This window comes from Marmota marmota, unplaced genomic scaffold (genome assembly GCF_001458135.2).
Source record: "Marmota marmota marmota unplaced genomic scaffold, marMar, whole genome shotgun sequence".
Lineage (NCBI taxonomy): Eukaryota > Metazoa > Chordata > Mammalia > Rodentia > Sciuridae > Marmota > Marmota marmota.
The window spans coordinates 9,179,495-9,204,751 of record NW_026000196.1 but is presented as its reverse complement, the minus strand read 5'-3'; the positions used below and the strand labels follow the sequence as shown (position 1 = coordinate 9,204,751).

General features: G+C 42.6%; 1 protein-coding gene across 9 annotated transcripts in view; it reads right to left on the bottom strand.

The window, feature by feature from the left end:
- Sv2b (synaptic vesicle glycoprotein 2B) overlaps nucleotides 1-25,257 on the bottom strand; it is a 249,654-nt gene that overhangs the window by 143,755 nt on the left and 80,642 nt on the right. For 2 of the 9 annotated variants that reach the window (XM_048790308.1, XM_048790310.1), the window contains exons 1-2: nucleotides 21,898-22,205; nucleotides 20,717-21,668 (exon numbers count right to left, since the gene is read on the bottom strand). The exons of 1 other annotated variant lie outside the window; for it this stretch is intronic. The gene's annotated coding sequence lies outside the window, so the exon portion shown is untranslated. Of the gene's footprint in view, nucleotides 1-20,716; nucleotides 21,669-21,897; nucleotides 22,206-22,363; nucleotides 22,545-22,580; nucleotides 23,096-25,257 lie in introns of those variants that run through there. 6 more of the 9 variants (XM_048790305.1, XM_015493104.2, XM_048790309.1 and 3 more) reach the window with 3 other exon arrangements.

Here is a 25,257-nt window from a genome sequence, read left to right as displayed (position 1 = left end):
ATGATTATCGACCTCATAAGAAGAGGAGATTAGAACACAGACACGCACAGAGAAGCCCATGTAAGACACAGGGAGAAGACAACCATCTGCAAGACAGGAGCAGATCTTGAGAGAAAATAAATCCCTGTTGCTTAAGCCCCCCAGTCTCTAGTGCTCTGTTATGGAGGCCCCAGCAAAGGATTACTCTCCCCTTTCAAAGCAAATCTTTTTTTGCATCTTTAAACAGCAGAAAGTTTTAGTATGACTTAAAAGTGCCTGATCCTTCATTGGGTCAAAAAAATCTCTTTTGTAGAGTAAGGATTGCAGAGATTTCCACAGACTCCCCTCCCTAGGATACGGATGCTGCACTTCACACGCTGTTAATGGTTTCTCACCTCCTGAGGGAAGAAGGTGCCATTAGCTTCGCCATCCCCCCAAGGGTCCTACTTGGAAACTCGTGCATCACAGCCTCGCAGAGGAAATACCACTGGCACCACAGATACAGAAAAAAAAAAAAAAAGATTCTAAAGTTGCAAATGACAGATTCGTGACTTCCCTGGGGAATAAATAGCATGAACAGATGGGTTCTGAGGCTGAAAGATTTTACTAAAATCTTAATAGAACTTTGATAATTTAATGAATGTGGGCGGGGGGGGAAGAATGGCAAACCAGTCCCGGCAAGTGAAAACACCATTTGCCTATGTTGAGGTTACCTCCAGAAGAGTTTTCCCATAATGAGGAGCACAACAGGGTTAATGGACAAGATCCTTCCCTAAGGATTTAAGGTATCCCCTCTAAACACCTCACAACGGGGTGCATCTAGAGCAACACAATGCAGCCCATTTTCCTTATGCATCTCTGCAAAGCACCTGTCTAAACACCAGTCCCAGGTAACAGCTAGGTAAAGGATGAATTTTTAGATAGATAGATCAAGTGTGCTCAGGGGTCAGGATGGTCCCCTCTAGTTTTTTTTTTTTTTTTTTCAAACTACCAACTCATCTCTGGAGACTTCCATGTTCCATATGGAGAAAAAAGAACAGGATAAGGAGACCAGAGACCTGATACAAGCCTGCCACTCTCCCATTGTGGATTTGGAAAGAGTCACTTAGGTTCTCTATCCAGTGGAACAATGCTCTCTTTCTTGCAAGAATTTGATGCAAAGTTCAAGGGAGGTCTACTTTTCAGAAAGTACAAGGCAAATAACTGTCTATAGCAAAAGCAGATCTTTGAACACACCCACCCACCACACATTTGTGTTTCACAAATAACACAGTGTGCACAGGAACCACTCTGAATATTTGCTGCTTGGAATGAGCCAGATCTCCACTCTCCTGGTTATTCATGAATACAGGGTCTATGGTTTTATGGCCCATCTACACTATCTTCCTATGTCATTTCTCTTTTTTTAATTGACTAATAAACATTGTATATATTTATCATGTACAACATGTTTTGAACTATGGATACAGTGTGAAGTGGCTCAATCAGGCTTATTAGCATATGCAATACCTCACAGGCTTACCATTACTTGTGGTGAGAATACTTAAAATCAACTCTCAGCAGTTTTCATGAATACATCATTATTAATGACAGTCACCACGTTGGATCTCTTGAACTTTTTCTCCTCTCTAAATGAAATTTCATATCTTTTGACCACCATTTCCCAAATCCTCCAGCTCCTGGTAACCCCCATTCTACTGTCTGATTCTCTGAGTTCAAATTTTTCAGAGTCCACATATAAGTGAGATCATGCAGTCTTGGTCTTCCTGTCACTGGCTTATTTCACTTAACATAATGTCCTCCAGGTTCAGACTCTTATTTTGGGGAATGACTTGGAAAGCACAGGACTAAAAACAGACAAAATGTTGGGGAAGATGAGCCCCAGGTGCAAAGTATCTTAACTCAGTGTTTTGTTAAAACAAGCAGTGACAAAATCAGCAAGTAAAAGCAAGAGAAAGGATGAAGAGTCAGGGAGTGGCTGTGTACAGTTCACAGGCACCAGGATGGAGATTCAAACCCCAGGAGGAAGCTGAGCCATCTAAGATGACTCATGGAAAGGATCAACCCCACACACTCTGTCTTTTCAGGCTAGGTCCACCGGGAAGTTACCTGGGGACCCTGTTTGTGCACATCATGACTTGATTGAGATCAGGGAGGGCATCTTTGATAAATTCCTACTCTGAATCTGGCTCTGAGCTCATCTCTTCTGCATCCAAAATACCTCTGGCTTACTGGGACATACATCAATGAACTAATAAGAGACAGTAGGAATTTACCAAAGGGGAGACCCTCAGCACACACTGGGAATACTTTCTCTGTGATCACTTTCCTGAAGTCAACAGGGGAAACACTGCTTTTTAAAATGTTAATAATGTAAATGCAGGATGAATATTTCTTATCCAAAAATGCTTGGGATCAGAAGTGTTTCAGATTGGTTTTTGTTGTTGTTGTTGTTGTTTGTTTGTTTGTTTGTTTTTGCATTTGGGAATATCTGCATATATGTAATAAGATATCTTGGGGAAAGGACCCAAGCACAAAATTCAGTAGGTTTCTTCTACACTGTATATGCATAGACTGAAGGTAATTTAGACAATACTTTTTAGTGCAGCTGTAATTTGACTGAAACCCATCACACATGACAACAGGCATGGAATATTCTGCTTGGATCATCATGTTGGAGCTCAAAAAGTTTCAGAGTTTGCAGCATTTCAAATTTGGTATTTTCTTATTATGAATGTTCAACCTGCCTTTTGGAGATGGGTGCAGAAGAGGAAGGGAGTGGCAGAGAGAAGCTAAGGCCCTGATTGGGACAAGGACCCATGTGGTTCCAAAGAGTTGATGTTCATATTTTATTTGCTTTCATTCCTAAGCCAACACCTCTTTCTGCCCTTTGCCCAACTGTAGAGACCACATCCAGAAGGAAAAGAGAAATATGCAAAAAAAGTAAAAAACATGACAGACTATAATAGACATGAAATACAAAGACGAAAGATTCTGCTATGAATTATAAGTAACTCCAGAGGGGAAACAAAAACAATACAAACGAACAATAATTGAAAGTTTCCTCTCCTACAGGGTCTTGGCTGCACATTAGGATCACCAAATAATTTATTTTTAAAATGCAAGTTCCCACCCCATCCCCAGGGATTCTGGTTTAAGCATTCTCAGGAGGGCTCAGAAGTTTTGTTCATGTATTCAAATAAATTCCTCACCTCATTCTGATGTACAGCCAGTATTAAGAGTCAAGGCAATAGATTAAAACTTGTCAGTGGTGAAAAAAACCCTGAATTTTTGAATCCAGAGTGCTCACTACATTCTAAACAAAGTTGCCCTGCCTGGCACTGTTTGGGGAGAGGGGCACAGAGCACCGCTCAGGGAGAACAACTTCACAACTTCTTCTCAGGGTGTTCCTCTGCAGCCACACACTCCAGGCTGATGAGGACCTGCCCTGATGATTTCTATGTCAAAGAGAAAATGACAAAACAAGCTACCAACATAAGGACAAAAATTGGTATGTCCATAGACTAGATCCATCCTACTTTAGACCATGGGAACCAACTTACAGGAGCCTTAAAGAAGGGAATAGATTGTAGAGTTTAACGAGACAGATTTCAGAATCAGAAAGCCTCATGTGGGTGCCCCAGCTTTGTCACTTACCCTACAACTGAGTCACCTGGCATAAATCAAAAAGACAACATGAGACAATGAATGAAAAGAACCCAAAGCCTGCCACATTATATTCCCAATAAAGATCAGCTTCTACTATTTTATTATTCTTTTTAAATACAAAGTTTTATAACGGGATCAGAAATAAACATTGAATGAATAAAAAAAATACCAGATTCTATAGTGCTAGTTCTCATCAAATTAACTTCCAGTATAATTTAACTGAAATATAGTTGCTATCCAAATTCCAACAAGATTTTTCAACTTGGCAACATGATTCAGTAGTTCATCAGGGAAAAAGAAATGGGTGAAAAATAACCAACTAATGTTTTAAAAGTGATAAAGAGGGAGTTGTACTGCTAGATATTAAAGCATAACATCAAATAATCATAAAATAATTATGCCAGTTTTGACATGAGAGACAGAGATCAAATGAGACAAAATTATACAGGTAGCTTTTCAATTCACTGGGAAAAGGACTGTTCTTTAAATGATATGAAGAAATTTATTAACAATAGTTAAAATTAACTAAAATATAGAACCCTACCTCGTGGCATAGTTATAATAAGAATCCAAACAAAATTTTGAAATCACATACAAAATTAAAATACTAATGAAAATTATCAATTATCAGTGAATACTTCCCCGATTTTAGAGTTAAAAAAAACTTTATATGCATGAAAAGGAAAATATTTAAATGAGTGTGCAAAACCTAGGTTTAAAATGGGGAAAAATCATAGAAATACAAAATTAAAGTCAAATACATTAGAAAAATATTTGCAAGAATTACAAGAGCCCCACTGATTTAATGTCCTCAATATACAGAGTTCTTACTGACAAATATGAAAAATGCTAATACTCAATTTAAGATGGACATAAAACATGGAAACACCGTACTTAATAAAGCAAATACAGTCAATAAACAAACTTATAAATAAAAAGTAAAATGAAACATTGTCTCATCCAATAAACTGACAATGTTTGGTTTTCCTTTTAATGATTATATTCTCTGCAAGCATGGATGCACTGAGGGAGGCACCAGCCATTACTAGCTGTAGGGTAAATTAGGACAAGCATTCTAGAAAGCAATGAAGTTGCATGAGTAAAAAGCTTTATCGTTTATAAGTTTTTCTATTTTCCCATTCTTATCCCATAGCAAACATCAATTTCTAATCAGAAAAGAAGGAGGAGGAGGAACTAACTATCTGAATAGAAAACTTGAATATTGACTAATTTCAGCAAAAGATGTAGGTAATTTCCAATTCCCTTGAAAACCCAACAACTGGAATAAACAACATTGTGGATATTATTATTTTTTTTTTTTTTGATAAAGCTTTTTTTTTTTTTTTAATATTTATTTTTCGGCGGACACAACATCTTTGTTTTGTATGTGGTCCTGAGGATCGAACCCGGGCGCACGCATGCCAGGCGAGCGCGCTACTGCTTGAGCCACATCCCCAGCCCCACATTGTGGATATTATATTAGTTTATAACAATCGGAGCCAGGTGTGGGATTTCTTACTTGCTAAATCCAGGCAGGTCACCAAACAGCCTGGACTTAAGTATGAGAAGAATTGAATTGATGGCCACAGTTGCAATTCCTTGGATAGAGTACCTTAGGTACATTTTAACTTCTTTCTTCATCTGAATTGGCCACTTAATCTGCCCTTCAAAGCTGCAAGATTGTCAAATTAGGAGAGTATTTATCTTTTCCAAGACAGTTCTTACCACTGGGAAAAGCTTGTTCCCCAAGAAATGCCAACCCTTTGGCTCCTGGCAAAGGCATGTTCCTGTATAGGGTATTGATTTAACATTGGAGCAGCCATCTTAAAGGTTAACTGCCATCTTATGAGATAAGTTTCACTTTCCTATACTTTCTCTTACCTGAACTCTCCCCACCCCCACTAGTGACCTACCCCATGGTACCGTAAGCCAATCCCAGAAGGACACGACCCCTTTGTTCTGGAAAGCCCCATGGTGCCATCAACCTAAGCCAATCGCATGCTATTCCCCACGCGCCTCCCTCTGACGCAAGCACCCCCACCCTATCCCATAGCGCCACAGCTACAACTCCAAACCCCTACCCCACAAAAGCTCAACCACCAAACATCTCGGGGTCTCTCTTTCCTATAAAGAGATGGCCTTTATTTGTCAGCTTTGACAAATAAACTTTCGTGTGGATCTCTGCCTGGTCTCCATCCTTCATTTCTCGCTCGCCGGTCTCTTGCTTTCTCACTTTCCTTTCACCCTGCCTGCATTTTATTTATGTATTTTGGACTCCGCCTTATTCTAAAAAGTAGAGCAACTGGCCAAGCATCCTGCAGAGGATTCCATCTGCTGCAGGCCAGACAGAAGCTGTGGATTAAGAGTAAAAGCCGGGAGCTCCAAGCGGATCAGCCAGCATGCCCACACCCCCAGGCCCTGCCTCTGTGCAGAGAGAGCTCATTAGCCACTGTACAAAATTGTGTAAGGCTCCAAACAGAGCTGAAAGGGGGAGAGGGAGCTAGAAAGAAGAGCCCGAAATGAAGAAGGAGGTAGATTAATTTTGTTCATTCAAACTGGGACAAGTGTTATGTACAATAACAACAGTGACAATAATTTTATTTATGATAGGGAGATGACCCTCCTTGGCATCACTGTGGTTTGGACTGGGTCCTCCAATGCCAGTGGCTTCTCTGTATGCAGTTTTCTTGGGACAGCCTTCATCCTCACCTTGGCCCTCTTTGGCACTGATGATCCTTTCAGAAAAGGACAGCTGGGTGCCTCTTCAGATACCAGCTGTCCACATGCTCAGCCACTTCTCCAGGCAGAGTTTCCCCTCTTGTGATTCACCTACTGCTTAAGCATCCTTGGGGCTCCAGTTCCTCCCCTAAGCATCAGGCTTTTTTGTATGGAGATTCCTACACCTTCCTAAGCCCTTGCCGGATGCAGTAGAAAAATATTCTTCTCCTTTCTCAGTAATACACTATCATCCGTCTTTCCCTGCTGGTACAAGTTCTCCATAAAGCCATCAAAATTTCCAGACTAAGATTAGGCTCAATGTATTCAGATGGCCCAAAGTCCAAAGAACATGTCAAGCACTCTGAGGATACTCTGATGCCTAGTCCTCTTCCCATGACATTGATGTGGGTTTGGGTTTGGTCATGGGATGTGCTTTAGCCAATAAAAAGTTAGCAAACATGAAGTGTGCAGAAGTTTTAGATGTTCTAGGCCAGTTTGGCATCCCTCATGTCCTTCTACAATCTTCCATCAGAAAAATATGTTACTGGTAGTCTTTGGTAACATCCAGATGATTGGATGAGAAACACATGGAGCAAACCTGAACTTGATCTGCAGCATTAAGGTGAGCCCCCAGGTGACTGAAAACTTCATAGGTGAGATAAATAATGTTTGTTACATGAGCCACTGGGATAATTGGGGCTAGTTATTAGGCAGCATTATTACTATGCAGTAAAAGCTAACTTTCTATATGTCCAACATTATGCTGTGCATTGTTTTGTCTCATTTGATCTATACCACTTGACAACTAGGTGAGATAAAGCACTGGTTAATATTATCCTTATTGTATAAGCAAAGAAACTGAGGCGCAGAGCATGTAAGCACAGTTAGTAAGTAAAGGAGACAAGTTTCAAGTCCAATAATCTGACTTCAGAGCCTATACTCTCACAAAAGAAAAAAGGAAAGAAAGAAAGAAAGAAGAAGAAAAAAAAAGCAAAATATGTGGCTCTCTGCTCTTCTATATCCGTCCTCTGAAACTGACCTTGGACTCAAAGCTGCAATGGCTGCTTAGGAGCTCCCTATCAGTATAAACCTAAACAATCTCAAGTGCTGAGGCAATATTTCCAGCTCTGTCAGTGTATGCAAGGAAGATGAGACAGGCTTTCCTTCGAATATGCATGACCCTTCTCTGAACTTTGAGGGGAAATCCCACTGGGAATTCTAACCAAGGAACAATCCTGCTGTTATGAAGTGCAGTCACACACCCTTCTGCACAAGATGCACAGCACACCTCATTCTCTGCCTATTTTTATTCTCCCTAAGCAAATATCTCCAGGCTTCTTTTTTCTCTTAAAAATTATTACACAATTGCCAACTGCTAGGCTTATACAAATAACTTGATAATAGCAAAGCAATATGCTGTCCCGTGTTCAAACGCCACCACACAACAACAAAGCAGCCTGCAGTGCCAGTTCTCATTCACAGCCTGCAAACAGAAGCAGCACAAACGAAGGCCATCCACTCCCTCCCACCTCAAGAGAACAGAGGAGCCAGCAACTTGGTCCCAAATGAATTTCGCTCCTCAGCTTCCAAGATATTCTACACAGGGAAGAGTGCAAAGTCATGCTCTTTAGCAGAATAACTCATCAGTGTGGTTCACAGGTACATCCTTTTCTTGGACCAAGTTAGCGACCCTAACTTCAGTAGATATATATATTTTTTTTTTGCAGTACTGGAAATTGAACCCAGGAGTTCTCTACCACTGAGCTACATCCCCAACCCTTTTTTATTTCGCGAAAGGGTCTCAGTTGCTGAAGCTGACCTCAAACTTACAGTTCTCCTACTTCAGCCTCCCAAGTCGCTGGGATTGCAGGCATGCACCACTGCAACTGGCAGGTACAAGGTATTTAAGTTATAAACTAGCTAATAATTCTGAAGTACATAATAAAAAATTATGCTACATAGTCATGCATGTGTATGTGTATTTGATATATACATGTACAGAGTTTCTTAATAAACAGCTAGACTATACACCCCCTGAGAGCAGAGATCATATCTTCCTTTCCTACCATTAACCCAATGCCTGCCACACTGGGCAGTCAAAAAATATCTGCCGAATAAACAAATAAATGTAAAGGGAAACCATCCATTTTAATTTTATGTATTTAATTTAATTTTATGTATTTTAAATTATTAAAATGCAAGACCAGGGCAAGGAGGAGTTGGTTATGAAAAGTTGATCCCCTTAGAAAAGGAAGGGGAGATGGAGAAATAATCAGATTGAGCACTTATGCACAGGACATCAGGTAAGGGCATCTGGGATAGACCATTCTCTTGTCCCAGATTGTAAATTTTGCTGAGCACACAAAACCAGAAAATGGCTGGGGACTCAGCTTCTTGGGAGTTTTTCCAAACAGTCCATCTATTAGCAAGGGCATAGGCTGGACTCTTTCACAGATGCAGATGTCCCCAGAACACAATGTGGAACTCGCTTCTGTACACAAGTCCTCCCACGGGTTTGTTGTTTTGCTCTTTCAGCTAAGGCCCTTTTCCTGACCCCTTCAAAGCAGAGAAAAGAGCTCCAAGTCAGAAACAGAGATTCTGATCATAAATCTACCTCAGGAAATAAGCCACCTCCTCTCCTGGGGCCTCAGTCTCCTTCTCCATAGTGTTAAGGGGCTGGGATTAAATTACCACAAAGGAGCCTTGTGTATTGGGCCAACGGAAATTAACCCCTTGAATCTTGGGGCTCTGGAACACAAAGCTCGCACTGTCAGGGGCAGGGAGGCCTGGAGTTTGGAGTAGTTAATCCCCTTCTGGATGACTGGGACAAAGAGGATTAACCTCAGATGAGAGAGTCGTCATCCAAATATAGAGCAACCCCAGTCACACACGTTGGAGACTGGACATGCCCCTCCTTCTCTGGAAAATTCTTATTCTTTAGCCTTTTTAGTGATGGATCCACCCTCCTGCAGCCCAAGGTTACAATGTTAGATCCTAGGGGCTTCTCCACACTCCTTCTCTGTTCTCCAATCCAGGGTCCATTGTTTCTCCTTTAAATATGTGGATTTCTTTAAGGTTCTCTAAGTTGGCTAAATCACCATCCATTTAGCACCTACATATGCCAGGGACTGTATTAGACACCTGAGCTACAATGGCAGAGAAGATGGCATGGTCTCAGCACTCAGGAGTTTTCAATTCAGTGGGAAGGCACCATTGTGTGCCCTGGACCCTGTTGAGCACTTCACAACCATGTCTCTTTCAGTGCCCCCTCGTCAACCCTAGAAAAGAGATCTTAGGACCATTTTACAGAAGAGGACACTGGGACTCTGAGAAGTCAAAACACTATTCAAGGTTATGCAACCTGTGAGTATCTTGGTTTCAAAATGATTCGGGGTCCTAGAAGATATTCCCATCATTTTGTAGAAGTCAGAAACAATGGGAGAAGAAAGGAGAACACAGTGAATTTCAGTCCCTTGGGTGAGCACATTCTCCTAGAGTAGCCATCCTGGGAAAAGACTGGATGTTTAACCTCATGCTTATCAGCACTGAAACTGCGCCAGAAGAACAGGCAACTCAACAGTCGGCTGAGTCATAACTTTGATGTCATCTTTATGGTATCCAGAAACATTCTTCTGGGTCCTCTACAAGGTGTTTACAGAAGCCTGTGAGACATTGTTCACTGAAATCTCAGGCTGTGGTGGTGAAGGTAGGCTAACCACTGCCACAAGATCAGAGATGTCAGAAGTTTAACATAAGCAGTTTACTTCTTGTGGTGAAAACAGCCCCATGTGGAATCTCATGAAAATCCAAGGGAGATCAGCGAGAGTAAACGAAAGGGACCAGGGAGAGGGAAGAGGGAAGGAAAAGGGGAAATACTGGGGAATGATACTGGCCAAATTATAGTGTTATGTTGCATGCATGTATGAATATATGACAATAAATCCCACTATTGTGTACAACTATAATACACCAATAAAAAATATGGAAAAAAAGAAAAAAAAAAAAAAACAGCCCCATGCATGGCCAACCAGTAGACAGGGGAAATACCTAGAAGAGGACTCACAGGAAGTCATGGGGCCATGTCCACTCATGAGGGAGTCTGGGAGATGTAGTCCAGATGTGCAAGAAGAATAAGAAAAGGTTTTGATGAACAGTTTGTGGATCTCACTCATAGGATCAGATACTACATACTTAATATGGATATTTCTAAAGAAAATAATGAAAAATGCTGTCATGGATAGTGGGGATTCTAGGTAGGTTTTCCTTTTCATTTCTCAATTTCTTGTATTATCCATAATGTGGTTCCAATACCTCCAAAATGGCAGGGGGTAAGCATGCGAAAGAAAGAGAAGAAGTCCCTAAAATCAGCATTTGAGCAGTCAGAGTGGAGCCAGGTAATTCAGGAAACTGCCTGAGAAATAGAGGCTAATGCTGTTTCCCTGGTCCCCTTGCCTTTCTCTTATCTATCTCAAATAGAGCAAACAGAACTTTCTGCTCCATTTGTTCTGGGCAATTGCTATCTATGGGCTTCTTTTTCTTTCTTAAATGTTTTCCATGCTCTCTTGGGTCTTAAAACATCTCCAAGACATCAATCACGCTTTTCCAAGACTGCCATTTCTCTATTTGGATGGATATCTGTGATCAAGGCCAAATCAAACTTCTGATCCTCTCAGTTTACACACAGCCAAGCCTTGTTGCACAGGGTAGTGGGTATCTCACACTTCCAGGGCCACTTCAAGGAGCCAAGGCAATCAGCCCCTGTGTGCATCCCGATGGTTCTTGAGATTTTTCCTTCTTGATACACCTGATGATAACTTTTAAACCCAAGAGATTCTCCTGTGTGTCCTGACACTCCCTTCTAATCTCTTCCCCAGCCCCCTTCCCTTCATTCTCACCCCCTGGCCAACACCACCTCAGACCCCATGATTTAGACACAACAACTACCTACTGTTTCAAAATCAACCACGCATTTCAGGTCTACATGCCTTTCCTCGAGCTATTCCCTCTGTTAGGAATATTCTTCCTCCCACTGGCCATCTGAAAAACTCTTATTCATCCTTCAAGGCTCATTTGAACAACACTCCCACCCCCATATAATGGCTTTGCTTGTGCTCAGTCTTCTTTTCTCATGCAGCAATAGCAATTGCATCTAGCTTTGTGCTCCACAAATATCCACTCTGTGATGTCACCTTGTATTCTAATTATTAATTATTGAGCTCCCCTATGGTGGAGCCCAGGCCTGGCAGCCCTTGTAGGATCTGGTCAATAGAGGAAGTTTCCCAGGTAAGCAAAAAGTGTGGAGCCAAGAGTGTGAGAACATGTGAGTTTCAAACTAAGAAGAAATGGTCAGAAGAGGTTGTAACCTAAGCTTATAACCTGAAGATCTTGTTAAAATGCAGGTCCTCACCAGCAAATCTGGATTGGGGCCTGAGATTCTGCTTTTTTTCTTTTTTCTTTAGTACTGGAGATTGAACCCTGGGACTCTCAACCACGGAGCCATATCCCTAGCCATTTTGTATACTATATTTAGAGACAGGGTCTCACTAAGTTGGTTAGGGCCTTACTACTACTGAGGCTGGCTTTGAACTTGCGATCCTCCTGCCTCAATCTCCCTAGCCATAGGGATTACAGGTGTAGGCCACCGCACCCAGTGAGATTCTGTATTTCTAACAATCTTACTAATAATGTGGATGCTGCTAGTCCAAGCCCCTTGCTAGGGGTAAGGACCCAGGGTTTGTTTGCATGTATCTGGGGCAGCAAGAGAGTCAAACCTCAAAGATTGCTATTTTCAGAGGATGAAAACATCTTGAAAAGACAGATGCCCTTCTGTTATGAAATAAACTTAAGAGATAAGACCTAGAATGTAGCAGTAACTCAAAAAAAAATCTGCATAAGAGTGTAATGTGGGTGTGGCCCCCAACTCAACCTTGGAGTACAGAATAAATGAAGTCACATTCTATAGAGGAACACAAGCAAGTTTCTCTTCATTCATCCTTGGGGAAGATAGGGAATTGGTCTCAACATTATAGAAGAAATTGGTTATGAGACAAGGGGTACTGAATTAGGGACAGTTACCATTATGGATATGAAATTGGAGCCTTTTTAAAGTATCTCCAACTTGAGGTAAGTCTTGGCCTTGGGAATGAGCCTACAGGTAGAGAAGGGAATGGGAGTATAGGAAAAGAGCTCTAGACTCTGGAATGCAGGTTGGAATCAGTTCCTGGTTGAAGCCAATTAGGTAGTAGGCGGGCATCTATAGCAGGTTGTAATAACAAGAGCTGGAGACATGAAAGCCAGAGGTTCTGAGTTGAGGCTCAGTCACATCTGACAAGCCAAATGGACCTGGCATTCTAGGGCATCAGACAGCTTCTTGGTAGAATCCACTCTGCCTTTTAGAAGATGCTCAACTTTGGGCAAGTTATTTAACTCTTCTCAAACTCAGTTTACTACACTATAAAATGAAAATAACAATCTCTTACTTCATGGAGATTATAAGAATTAATTAAAATCATATATACATAATCTTCATTATTTTCAATCAAACTGTAAGCACCTAGGAAAACAATATGCCTGTCTTTCCCTAGTATTTAGGATAAAGATTAATTTTTGCCATAAAATCAAATTTCATTATGTCCATTTCTTTGTAAAGTGGAAATAAACTGGTTTACAAAATATCTATCCAAGGGTTGTCAAGGTGGCTTTCATGCTTTAGAATACAAAAGGGTTGGGCAGATGCTGGTGGCAATTCTTACAACCAGAGGGTGACTTTCCCTCCAAGTCCCAGGTGGACAAACCCTAGCAGTCCTTTCTCTCTCCAAGGTGACAGCAGAAGGGAAGTAACAGAGGCCTGAGTATGCTCCAGGGAAACTGAGGTGACACACTCAATCTGGAGCAGCAGCTGGTCTATGTGGTCAGATTCAGGATGTGACATTTAATATCATCTGCCCTCAGTGAGCACTCAGTAGGAGCCCGGCCACTTTCTCAGCTATTTATGCAAATTAACTTGTGTCTTCTTCCCCACAACCACATGGAATAGGTAATGCTATCATCATTCCCATATTACTGATCAGGAAACTCTCAAGGTCTCAGTAACAAGCAGAGCCCAACTAGGAACCTAAGCAGATAGGCCCTGGGCTGGGCCTGCACCATCTCAAAAAAGCACAAGTAGGGAGGGTGAGCTCCAGAATCCAGGAACTGACAGAAGGTCAAGTCAGCTAGGAGGAGCCTTCCTTGTTTGGAGGAAATTGGCTGAAAGTAGCAAGACATCAACCTGAGAGTCCTACAGATGAAATCCAGAAACCTGATAGGACCAACCTGGCCTCTGACCACACCCTGTAGTGTCCCTAAGACCCTGCACACTGGGCTACTGAGGAAGCAGGAGGCACCAACCATGCAATGTGATTTCAAGTCCCCTGCACAGCTTCTCTGCCAAAGATGGGACTAGCACCACCAAAACCCCAAACCAAAAAAGTCCTGGGGAGAAAGAGAACGTGGTCCAGCTGCCCCCTGTTTTCACATTGCTTCTCGCCCTTTCTCAGCTGCTTTTTCACTATTCCACTTATCTTCTACTGCTTTAAGCCACTGCCTTTCCCTTGCTTTCCTATAGATTTCCTTTCCTTAAAGCTTAAGGATGTTTAGGCTTTGCTGTTAAAAAAAAAAAAAAAAAAGGAAGCGGCTGTATTTAATCCTTTAGTGACTATGTTTGCAATGAGCACTCACTCATCCTGGGGGTAGGGATAGTCCCTTTAGCCTTCCAGGGTCAAGGTCAGGAGATCCTGACCTTGCTGTGACCTTTCCAGGCCCCTCCCCAGGCCTAGGACCCTGCCCAGAGCAGACCACCCCCACAAGGCCTTTTCCTCTCCCTTAGAGCCTCCCACATGCCAGCTGGGCTCCATTCCGCCATGCCATCTGCCGTGCCCCAGATCAGGCAAAAAGGCCACGGGCGGACTCTGCCTGGCAGGAGAGCAGGGACCGCAGGCAAAACAAGAGCGGCCCCCACTAGGCCTGGGCTCTGGGAGCCAGGCAGGGAAACTCCCAGAGGATCAAAACATTTGGAAGAAGCTGCTTAGGAGCCTAACCAGGTCTTCACCTGCCTGGGAAAACTTGTGAGTTTTTCAGTGGAGAGTTTGTGAGCATAGCAATGAAGGGGATCCAGACCCCATTTTTCTTTTCTCTCCTGACATCTTCTATGAACTTATGTTTCTGCAACCCAAACCTGGGCTCTGGTCCTCTATCAGTAACTTATTTGTATAACCTTAAGTGAGTTATTTCCTCCTCTAAATGCAGCTTCCTCTATAGCCTAATAAGGAATTTCCATTTCCTGCTTTTTAAACTCTCTGAATTCAGCTCTGAAACTCTAAGATCCTACAGCTCAGATAAGCCCTTCCTTTGTCTTGGACTTATTCTGGGCCTGAAAAGGAACTTACCTGTGAACCATTAATTGAAACACAGCCTGCCCACCTCCAAGTAATGATCGACAGCTCAATTATCCATGGACATGTTTTCTCTCTCATCTTCAGTAGGCTCATTTGCAAGTTTTCATCTTGGAAGGGCCAGGAGTTATAAATCACACCCATCCCCACCCACATGGGTGATTCTGAAAACCTAGAGTTCCTGCCGACAACACATCGCCTGAGGTTGACGTTGGAAGCACTTAATGAGAGCCAAGTCGCAGCTTGAACAGTTAGCTTCCAGAATAAGACATCCATGATTCAAGAAGGCCCAGAGGTCAGGCAAAATTACCTCCTCTTGCATCTATGCAGAGCTGGCAGAAAAAAGAGATGATGCAATGCATCTACCTCCTCAAGAGTACTTTTGTCTGTGATTTCTTTTCTCTGGGCCTCAAATTTCCCAGCTGTTAAATGGACACAAAAGATGTGGTCTCCGTGATCTAGTTCCTAAGGTTCTGTCCCAAGGTGTTAAGCGGTCACTAGTCAGTGGAGTATTTTGTTGTCTTTTTGGGAAAAGAAAGTAAATGCTATTCTCTCCCCAGCCGTTTAACACAAAAAGCAACAAATTTTACAGAAAAAAAGAAGAACAGGCATCCATTGGAGCACTAAAGGAGGGCATCTGTGGCGTGTGTCTTGTTGGTAGGTGCTACAGTTTGAATGTGGTTTGTCCCCACTGAAGTGCATATTGAAGCTTAATTCCCCAAAGTAATAGTATAGCAGTGATGGGGACTTGAGATGTTTGGGGAAATAAGGGATCCACTTTTTTGAGTAGATTGTTTTTTCTTAAGAAACTGGATTAATTCTCTTGAGACTGGATTAGTTATGGCAAAAGCAGGTTGTTCCAAAGTGCATTGTTTCCTTGGCTCACTCTCTTGCTTCCTCTCCTTCCATAAGACCTCTTTCTCTTGGAAGGGCCATGTGATACTATCATATGTGAGGCCCTCACCAGGAGTTGATTCTGGCATCATGCTCTTGAGCCTCCAGAACTGTAAGCTAAATAAACCTATTTTCTTTATAAAGTACCTAGTCTCAGGCATTTTCTTATAGCAACACAAAAAAACCTAAAACAAAGGACAGGAGACATTGTTGAATGAGCTGCAATCAATGGTCAGAAAAGAAAGGGAGATTTGATGATGGTATGTCTGAGAGTTCAAAGGGAAAGGTGAGTATATTATTCTTAATCTAGAAGAGGCCAAAATGGCAGCAAAGGTACAGGATTCAGAGGAGGAAAAACAGGAGCTATCAACTACCTATCAGATGCTAGACCTAGCTCATCGTCACTGCCACCTAGACCTTTTTTAGCCTAGGCCATGGGGGAACAACCATGAAAAGCCTCCACCAACAGTCTCACACCTAGTATAGTGATTCTTTAATCAACATTCAGACCAGCATATTCCAAGTCCAGGAATATAAAGGAAACTGCAGAGGATTGGGGGTTTTCTTCCTACCATCACCACCACCACTATCACCATCACTACTTCCATCATCATTTGATAACTGAAGGCTCCAAAGGAATTAAATAAGTTGCCCAAGTTCACACCAACTAGAAAGTAACAAAACTTGAGTTCAAACTCAGCTCTAAGTCCAAAGTCTATTGTTCCATCTCCATATGGTCAGGCCTAGCATCTACACATAAAAATAAAGGCCATCTTGCTCTCTTTCTCACACTTCATTCTGGGCTTTGTATTTGTTCATTTTCTGTTTCTATAACAAACTACCTGAGGTTGGATAACTTACAAAACTCTTTTTGTAAGTTCACTTCACATACAGTTTGGGGGACTGAAAGTCCAAGACCAAGTAGCCCCATCTTTCTGCCCTCTAGCGAGGACTCCCTTGGCTACAACATGGCAGAGAAACTGAAGGAGAACCATCATATATGGAAGGCTTCACTTTATAATAGCCTACTGTCAGGAGGGCTGACTCACTCCATGAAACCAGCATTAATTCCTTTCAAGGTCATTGCCCCTATGATCTTAAAGTTTCCACCACCTCAACACCACCACCCTGGAGACTAAGCCTGCAGGATAAGAACCTTCTGGAATCATTTGCAATTGCAGTATCTACCTTTATTATTCAGTCCCCATACCTCAAATATCAGTGCAGACAAAACTCACACTCACATATGATTGGCCACACCAGAGGAGTGAATGAGCAGCACCCACAGTCTGAGACTGGTCCTTCCAGCCCTCCCATTCACCTATAAGGCTCCTGCCTGTTTCTCTCCTTTTATAAACAGAAACACATTATGCAAGATACGGTAGAAGTGGGATTTTTCAAGCAAGCTGGTGACACTCCTTTGCGCAGCATACATTGATTTAAATAAATTTCTCCCCTCTTCAGGATTCTTCCTTGATGCTGCTTCATCTTAAATTAAAAGCGGTACAATAATAACCCAAGAACATCACACCCCTGAATTTTAGCCACTTCTCTCTGGAGGATCTTTCCCCCCTGTTTCAAAGTATGAGCTATTTTTTGGTTTCCACATGTTCCTCTTTCTTACTTGTCACCACACAATATTTTCTACAAGGTATAAACAATTGGAGGCTTCATGTCTAGAGTCCATTTTTAGTTCACAAGATCCACAATAAGACTCCCAGGAGAAAGAGAGGCAATGACCTCAGGGGGTTGTGGGGAGGTCACACATCGCCCTCCACCCAAGCAAAGGTCTGCTGTCACCTCCATCCACTCACTCAGTAAATAGTCACCAGGCAATATCTTGGACAACTGATGACACAGCAGAGACTTGGCTCATTGAAGGGACAAAGAAATAATATGCTAATGTTATTCAAACTAAAGTCTCCTTCCTGGACTTCTTCCCTGAACTCTAGGCTTTTATATACAACCATGTACTTAACATCTACCATTGCATGTCCAATTAAACCCCATAACAGCTCCTTCTGCACCTTTGCAAAGAGTTAATTCATTCAGTAGCTCAAGTCAAAATTCACCGACTCATCCCTGTTCATGCCCCAAACTAATCCATCAGCAAATCCTGTTTACTCTACCATCAAATCTATCCAGAATTCGGCCATATCTCACTATCTCAACCATGATCCCACCTGGTCCAGATCACCATCATTTCTCACCTGGCTGATCTCCCTGTGTCCTCTCATGCCCGACCCCCAGAGTCTATCCTAAGCTCTAAAGCTCAAGCGATCATTATAAAACATGTATCAGGTAACAGCTAACCGGCTCAGAATTTTTCAGTGGCTTCCCATCTCATTCAAAGTAAAAGCCAAAGTCTATCCAAGGCTGCTCCGTTTCTGGGCTCATCTTCTACTGTGCTGACCCAGTCTCATTCACTTCCTTCTGCAGGAGCCTCCTTGCCATTCCTGGAACACACAAATACTCAAAGGACTCAGAGCCTTTGCATTCTTGTTCTCCATATCTGGAAAGGTCTTTCCCCAGATATCCATCTGGCTCACACTTTCATTTCTTCGTCTCCCCAACCACCTCTTATACCCAGCCCTTCCTGTCCCTGACTTCCGCTCCTGATCAACCAGGCACTCTCCCCTTTCTCTTTTCCCTGACTGATGCTCCTTAAGCACCTTATATATCACATATTTACTTATTTTGTTACATATTACTTGTCTCTGTAACTAAAACGAATGCTTCATGGCTTTTTGAAAACTGCTGTTTCCCTGCCTATCACATTCTGGCACATAGAGAACACTCAGTCACTATTTGGTAAATGAATGACCCACATATATCTATAGATGGGCAGCCATGGAAACACAGGAAACAGGGAGTCACCAGTCAAGAACAGGCTTTACCCATTCAAGCAAAGTCAAAGAGAAAAAACAACTTATCCGAGGGGACTTTTAAGATCCTTATGGTAGATGCAAAAATATTCCAAATGCTTCCCCTTCCTGACCCCATGCTCTGTGCCGTGTGACTATGTAGCCTCTCCCAGCAAGACGCGGGGTCTGTTTCTTTAGCCTCACTCGAGCTGCCTCATGTTTTTCTTTCAATGGTAAAAACAAGAGAACATGTAAACTTCTCTCTCTTGGTCCTCTGTCATTACCATGCGAACACGCTGGGTTAGCCTGTGGGAGAATGAAGGACCCACACAAAGCAGAGCAAACCATCCAGCTCAGACCAACCTCCCTCAGCAGACCAAATCACCAGGGTGAGCCCAGCTGAGAGCAACCAAGCACAAGTCGGATCTGCAGAACTGCCCAGCCAACCATAGCCATGGGAGAATATTAAATGATTTTTGTTTTAGGCCACTAAGTTTGCGGGTGGCTTTTTCCACAGTCCTATGGTAAGATCAGCCCTAATGTGTGTGATCAGTCCCTAGGATGGGCATCTAAGCTGCTCTGCTCTGAATAAACATGCATAGGGGAACATTTCCCTTGTGGTTTGGGTCTCATGACAGGGAGTCTGCAGGAACAAGACACACTAGCCAGGCCACACAGTGTCACAGTCACTGCAAATCAATAGACTGTCATACAGGCGAACAAAGTCACTGTGATGTAGTCCCGAGAGACATATTGGGTTTCTGAGGCAGCAAAACTAAAAGGCAGACATTAGATGAGGGAAGCACACCCTCTGAGGTGAGTTGGCGGACACCCAGCCGGACACCCTGACCTTGACCCAGCCTTACCACATCCTATGTCACAGAAACTTTGACAAGGTTCTCAGGCATCAGCCCTATTTCTGTCCATGCAACACACTGCAGTAGTCCTACTGCACCAAGGCAGCTGTGCAATAGAGCTCTCAAATCCCAAAATGGTGCTTTCTCTAGAGGAACAAAGTCTCAAAGGGGCAGAGCTGCACATTGTGATCTTTATATTAAGCCCATAAAATAGAAGCACCAAATAAATTCATCACATGGTATTATATAAATGTATTCCATGATACACTGAAGCCCATTATATTTCTAGAGGATCCCAACACTTTTCTATAACCATAGAAACTCTTCTCATTCTCAAAGAAAAAAGAATAATAACTAGCAAGGACGATACTGCTGGACTGTCACTAAAGGTGACTCTTTCTTTCATAGGGGAAAAGAAAAGAAGCACAAATACTGTCCTCACTCTGGATGAAAGAAATCTGAACCCTGTGTCACTCTGTCTCCCTAATTTCCATTTCCTCGTGAACACTCATGTCTTCTGCTTGCTGCATTAGTTTAAGCTTTGAGTGACCACAGGTACCTATATTTGGTAACCCACCTTCTTCTAAACACAGAGTTTAAGATATCAGCCAATTCCTTAAACCAGAACTCAGCCCATACATTTTAGTGCTGAACATAAATCAGAAGAGGCAATAATAGCTCAGTGATCTGTCATGTTACCCCTTTGACCTCAACTCCAGCAGTTGACCTCTCACTCACTCCACTCAGCCTGCTTGGCCTCCTTTCTGGTTCTTTATGAACATGTCTCTCTCCTGCCTCAAGCTTTTACAGGTGCTTCTTCTCTCATTTCCCTCTGGTCTGGTCAAATATCACTTGCCAGCAAAGCATTCCCTGGTCAAAAATAATAATAATAATAACAACAACAAGCCCCACTCTGTCCTGCAGTAGCATTCTGCATTCTTCTCACTGTGCTTTATTTCTCTCCATTACAATGTCTCATCAGCTAATATGTTATATTTATTTGTCCATTATCTCACACACACACACACACACTTACACTCCTTGAGAGTAGGGGCTTTATTTTGTTCAGTTCGTATTCCTCCCACATGGAGCAGTGACTGACACAGGTTAGGAACTCGACAAGTGAACTGCCATTTTTGAGCACCCACTCTGCACCAGGCAATTTATATATGACAATTTTTTAGCAATGAACAAATACTTTAGGTATCTTTTATATAATTAGCCTAGCAACCCTGTTGTCTCCATTACAGATCAGGAAACCAAAGTTCAAAGAAAGACTAAGTAACTTGCTCAAGACACTCACCAGCTTCGACTGAGCATCAGAGTCCATGCTCGTTGCAGTGTGCCAGCCTGCTTTTCAAATACCTAGATGATGGTTTAGGTTACAGAGTGCATTTAACAGGCATCTCTAGAAAAACTGCCTCACCCAGGAGTTCTTCATTCTATCATTTTCATCACCCACGGCAGCTTTTGTCCAGAAAGAAACAACCTCAAGGTTGGATTCTCCTCTCCCAGTGCAGAATTGTAGTCATGGCTTTAGCTTTCCTTTAGGCCACTCATTTAGGGAGATGGGGGTCAGAGTTTTCCTTTAGAAACAAGCTGGGACCAGAATGAGTCAGAGGCCCAAGAGGAAGAGACAGAAGTGCATCTGTTCTAAAACAATCTAAGAATTTTCCAGAGTCCCTGCCTTTGTGATGTGCTTCTTTAAGCCTTCATAGTCCTGGAACTTAGGGAAACCATCTGTTAAAAAGAATGAAAAGGCTGACCTGCATTGGGTGTGTTCCTCCCTTGGTGCCAGCCTGTGCCTACTGTGGTCTAGTCACATACTGCAAAAACTGCAAGCATTGCTGGGGGCTTGTAAAACTCTGCCTACCCAGTGACAGTGAGAGTGGTGGGGTCAGAGAGGGATATGGGTCATTCACAGACCAAGGGATCAAGAGAAGGACCCAGTCTCTGCTGAAATTCATATTGACTCCATCTTTAAAATTATTCCCTTCTCCTCTCTGCAACCACCCACAAGATTTTCACACCTTTCACTGTCTCTGAACCTGTCACACTTTGTTACTACAGGTGTTTCTCCAGGTGAGAGCTTGTGGGGTCCCAGACTTGGTTTTCATCATCTCTGCATCCTTAGGGATTAATCCCATCTCTGACCCATACAAGGTGCTCAGGAGTATTTGCTGACTCAGGAAAGATGCAGAATGAACCTCACTGCATCTACTGCAGACTAAAGCAAACAGGACAAGTTACTTCTTCTGGAAAGGGAAGCAAAAAAAAAAAAACATAGAAGAGACTAAGGTAAACCAGAGCCACAGCTCAGCAGGCTACAATGCCTAATAATTCCATGTACACACACCTCTAGTCCCCCCCCCCTCATCCACCACTCATTGAGTGGCTTAGAAAACAAGCAAGCATACCCAGCGCCCCATCTCACCTCACCCATGCTGCTATTATCAAAGCCTAAGACACCGGACATTAAGTTACCTTGAAACAGAGCTGGTTTGCATAAGCGATTTCTGGATAAATGATGTGTTTCCTCAGCCCTGCTGAACCCGGGACCCGTCCACGGAAGAAATAGCAGTACCTCTCTCTTCCCTAGCTAAACACATTTGCTCACCCATCCCTGCAAAACAAATCATGTTCTTTTCCTTGCACTAAAACCCATCCAGAAACAAGAAAAGGCTTCCAAGCCCACGGAGGGCGCCCTCCACCTACGGAAATACACACAAACCCCAACCCAGAGCCATCAGGTATAAGCATGTTTTTAATCTATTCTTTAAGAACAAACCAACAACAAAATCCATCTAACACAAGAATAGAATTTAAACTAAAAGAGGTGGCTAGGAAGCCTACGGAAACGGGCTATAAATGTCAGTAGCCTAAGTTGCAAAACTATTTATGACGCTAACAGTTCGTAAGGTTTAACAAACAGCCCTTGGGGAGGCCCCACCTTCAGAAGCGCGCAGCCTGGAGCAGCCGGCAAGCCCTTGCTTTTCTGCGCGCTTTCCAAGACTCGTTTTGCTTTCTGTGCCATTAACTATGAACAACACTCCGTGGTACCGGCATGGGTGCTTCAGCCCAGGCAGGCTAGCGCCGGAGCCCCAGAGCGCGAGTCCGAGCCGCGGCTGGGTCTACACGCACTGCAGCTAAGCAACGCAGTCCCCTACCTGGGTGGGAAATCCGCCGACGGTCGCCTCCGGGTGCGTGTGAGGCAGCGTCCGCCTTGGCAACCCAGCCCGCAGCTCCGGCTGAAGCGGCGCTGGGGCTATCCTGGTGGAGGGAGGCTTTGGCCGGTGTCACACCTGCATCACCGCGCCCACGCCGCCGCCGCTGCCACCCGCCCAGGCGCAGCGCGCAGCGCGCCCCCGCCCCACGAACACCCAGGGCGGGAGGCTCCTGGGTTCTCTGTTCAGCAGGATCAGATCCTAACCAGGGCATTAAAGGTATTCGCTGCGGGCAGCTCTTTGCTTCTAAATCCCCTTCTGATTCAAAGCTAGGTGTTTGGAATAGTTCCTAGGGAAAGGATCTGTTTCGAATCTGCAGACAGATAGTCTGCAAACTTCTTATTCCTCTAGATTCGGACCCAATTGATTATAATCATCTCTCTCTCTCTCCACCCTACGGCGAGGGGCGCTATCTATTCCATAAGCTCTTTCACCAACTCCAAACCAAGATATGTCAGAGGACAAGATCCAAATTCCTGGGAAGAGGAATCCTCTGATTATGTCATCCCTCCAAAAGCATTGTAGATAATAGATGTTAAATTACTCTGTCCTGTTACTTCCTCAGGAACTGGGGGAAAAAACTATTTGACCAAATAGAGGGAGGAAGAAAACTTAGAAGACTGGATGCACTCCACGAAGTATTCTCTCTTCTTCCAGCGACCACCAACTCCGTTCACAAAAGGGTTCAGCAAACTGAAATGCCCAAGCTCATCCCACATTGAAAGACTTCTCAGAGCAGAGGGCTCCTTCTGGGATGAAGTGAGGAGCAAAGAAATAAAACCGGAAATTCGGAGGGGAAATCCAACAAAAGCCAAAGTCCACCTTGCAGGTGCTGGTCTCCTCCAATATTGGGAACGACATTCCTTTCCTAATAGTTTTGACATGGAGGCAAGTCCTGAAATATTATTGCCTTTTCCCCATCGAGCCCTCTGCCATCCCCAGGTCTTCCCCTGTACCTCCCCACTTGGGTTACAATCAGAGTGCTGCTCTCCAGCTCCTTGCTCCTTTCCTGGCTCAAGCCTTCTTCAACTGGATCACTGGCAAGAGCTTCACCTACTGGACCTCCTAGGGTCATTTCTTAAAATGTAAGTCTGCTCTTGACTCCTTCCTACCTAAAACCCTACCTGGACTTCCCTATGTCCTTAAAAAAAAGCATGTCTCTGGTTTGCTACATATAGACAGGGCACAGAGCATCCCTGTGCTCAGTATGGATTACCATAGCCATAATCTAGGTTGAGATTGGGAACAGTTCTGACTTCCAGAGATGTCTTTATGTCCCTTCCCAGACAATATCAATCATCCCCCAAATGTAACCACTATCCTAATCCCTTGCAGCATCAGTTTGTATTGCCTATTCTTGGACCACATATGAATAGAATCATACAGTAAGTACTGTTTTGTGCATGGCCTCTTTCACTCAAAATAATGTCCATGAGATTCATTCATAACATTCCATATATTGGAGGGTCACTCTTTTATTGTTACCTAACACTTCATTGCCTGAATATAAAACAATTTATTTATCCCTTCTCCTGTGGGTGGACATTTGGGTGGCTTTCGATCTTCAGCTATTATGAATAAAGCTATTATAAACATTTGATAGAATCTATAACCTTTTCTTTTGAGGGTGTAAATAAAAGTGGAATTCCTGGGTCATAAGGTAAGTTTTTGTTTTAGCAGATACTACTAGGCAGATTTTCAAAGTGATTGTGCCAATTTATAATACCAATTGCAATATCTGAAAATTCCAGATGTCCTATTTCTTTGCTATAACTTGACAATGTCAATCTTGCTAATTCTAGCCATTCTTATGGGCATGGTGGTATTTCCAAACTATAATTTTTATTTCCTTGCTGATTAATGATATTGAGGCATCTATTGATTTTATTTATTTATTTATTTATTTATTTATTTATTTTGCTTTTGCTTTACCCATACATTTTGGGTTGTTTTCTATTCATATATAGAATGAAGTAGGTTCAAAGTTTATTTTTTCCAAAGATAGCCAGATGAAAAACCATTATGGAAAAGGCCATTTTTATTGATTAGTTACAGTAACCTCTTTGCTATAAACCAAGTGACCATCTATGTATGGTTCTGTTTCTATCTTGTTTCTTTTGTCCATGTGCACAACCTGTGTCAACACTTCACTGTCTTAATTAGTTTATTTTAAGTCTTTAAATTTGATAGGGTTTGTCCACCAACTTTGTTCCACTTATATTGCCTTTGCTCTTTCAGGTCCTTAGCTTTTCCACATGAACTTTAAAATCATTGTCAAATTATATACATATAAACCCTGATGAGATTTTGATAAGATTTTTAAATCTTATTAAAATTGGTTTAGTGAGAATCAATACCTTATCAATATTTTCTTATAATAATTTTACATTGTATATTTCTTCATTTATTTTGGTCTCTTTAATTTCAGTAATATTTTTTGGAATTCTGTAGGTAAACCTTGCACATAATTTTTCTGTGTGATGCTTAAGTATTTTCACCATTAAGTATGATGCTAGCCATGGCTGTACAGGGGAATGAAAAATAATTTTCCTTCTGCCTTTCTAAGCTTTCAGCTGGGGCCCTGTAACAAAGGACAGATTAACAAGAGAAAAACAACCAA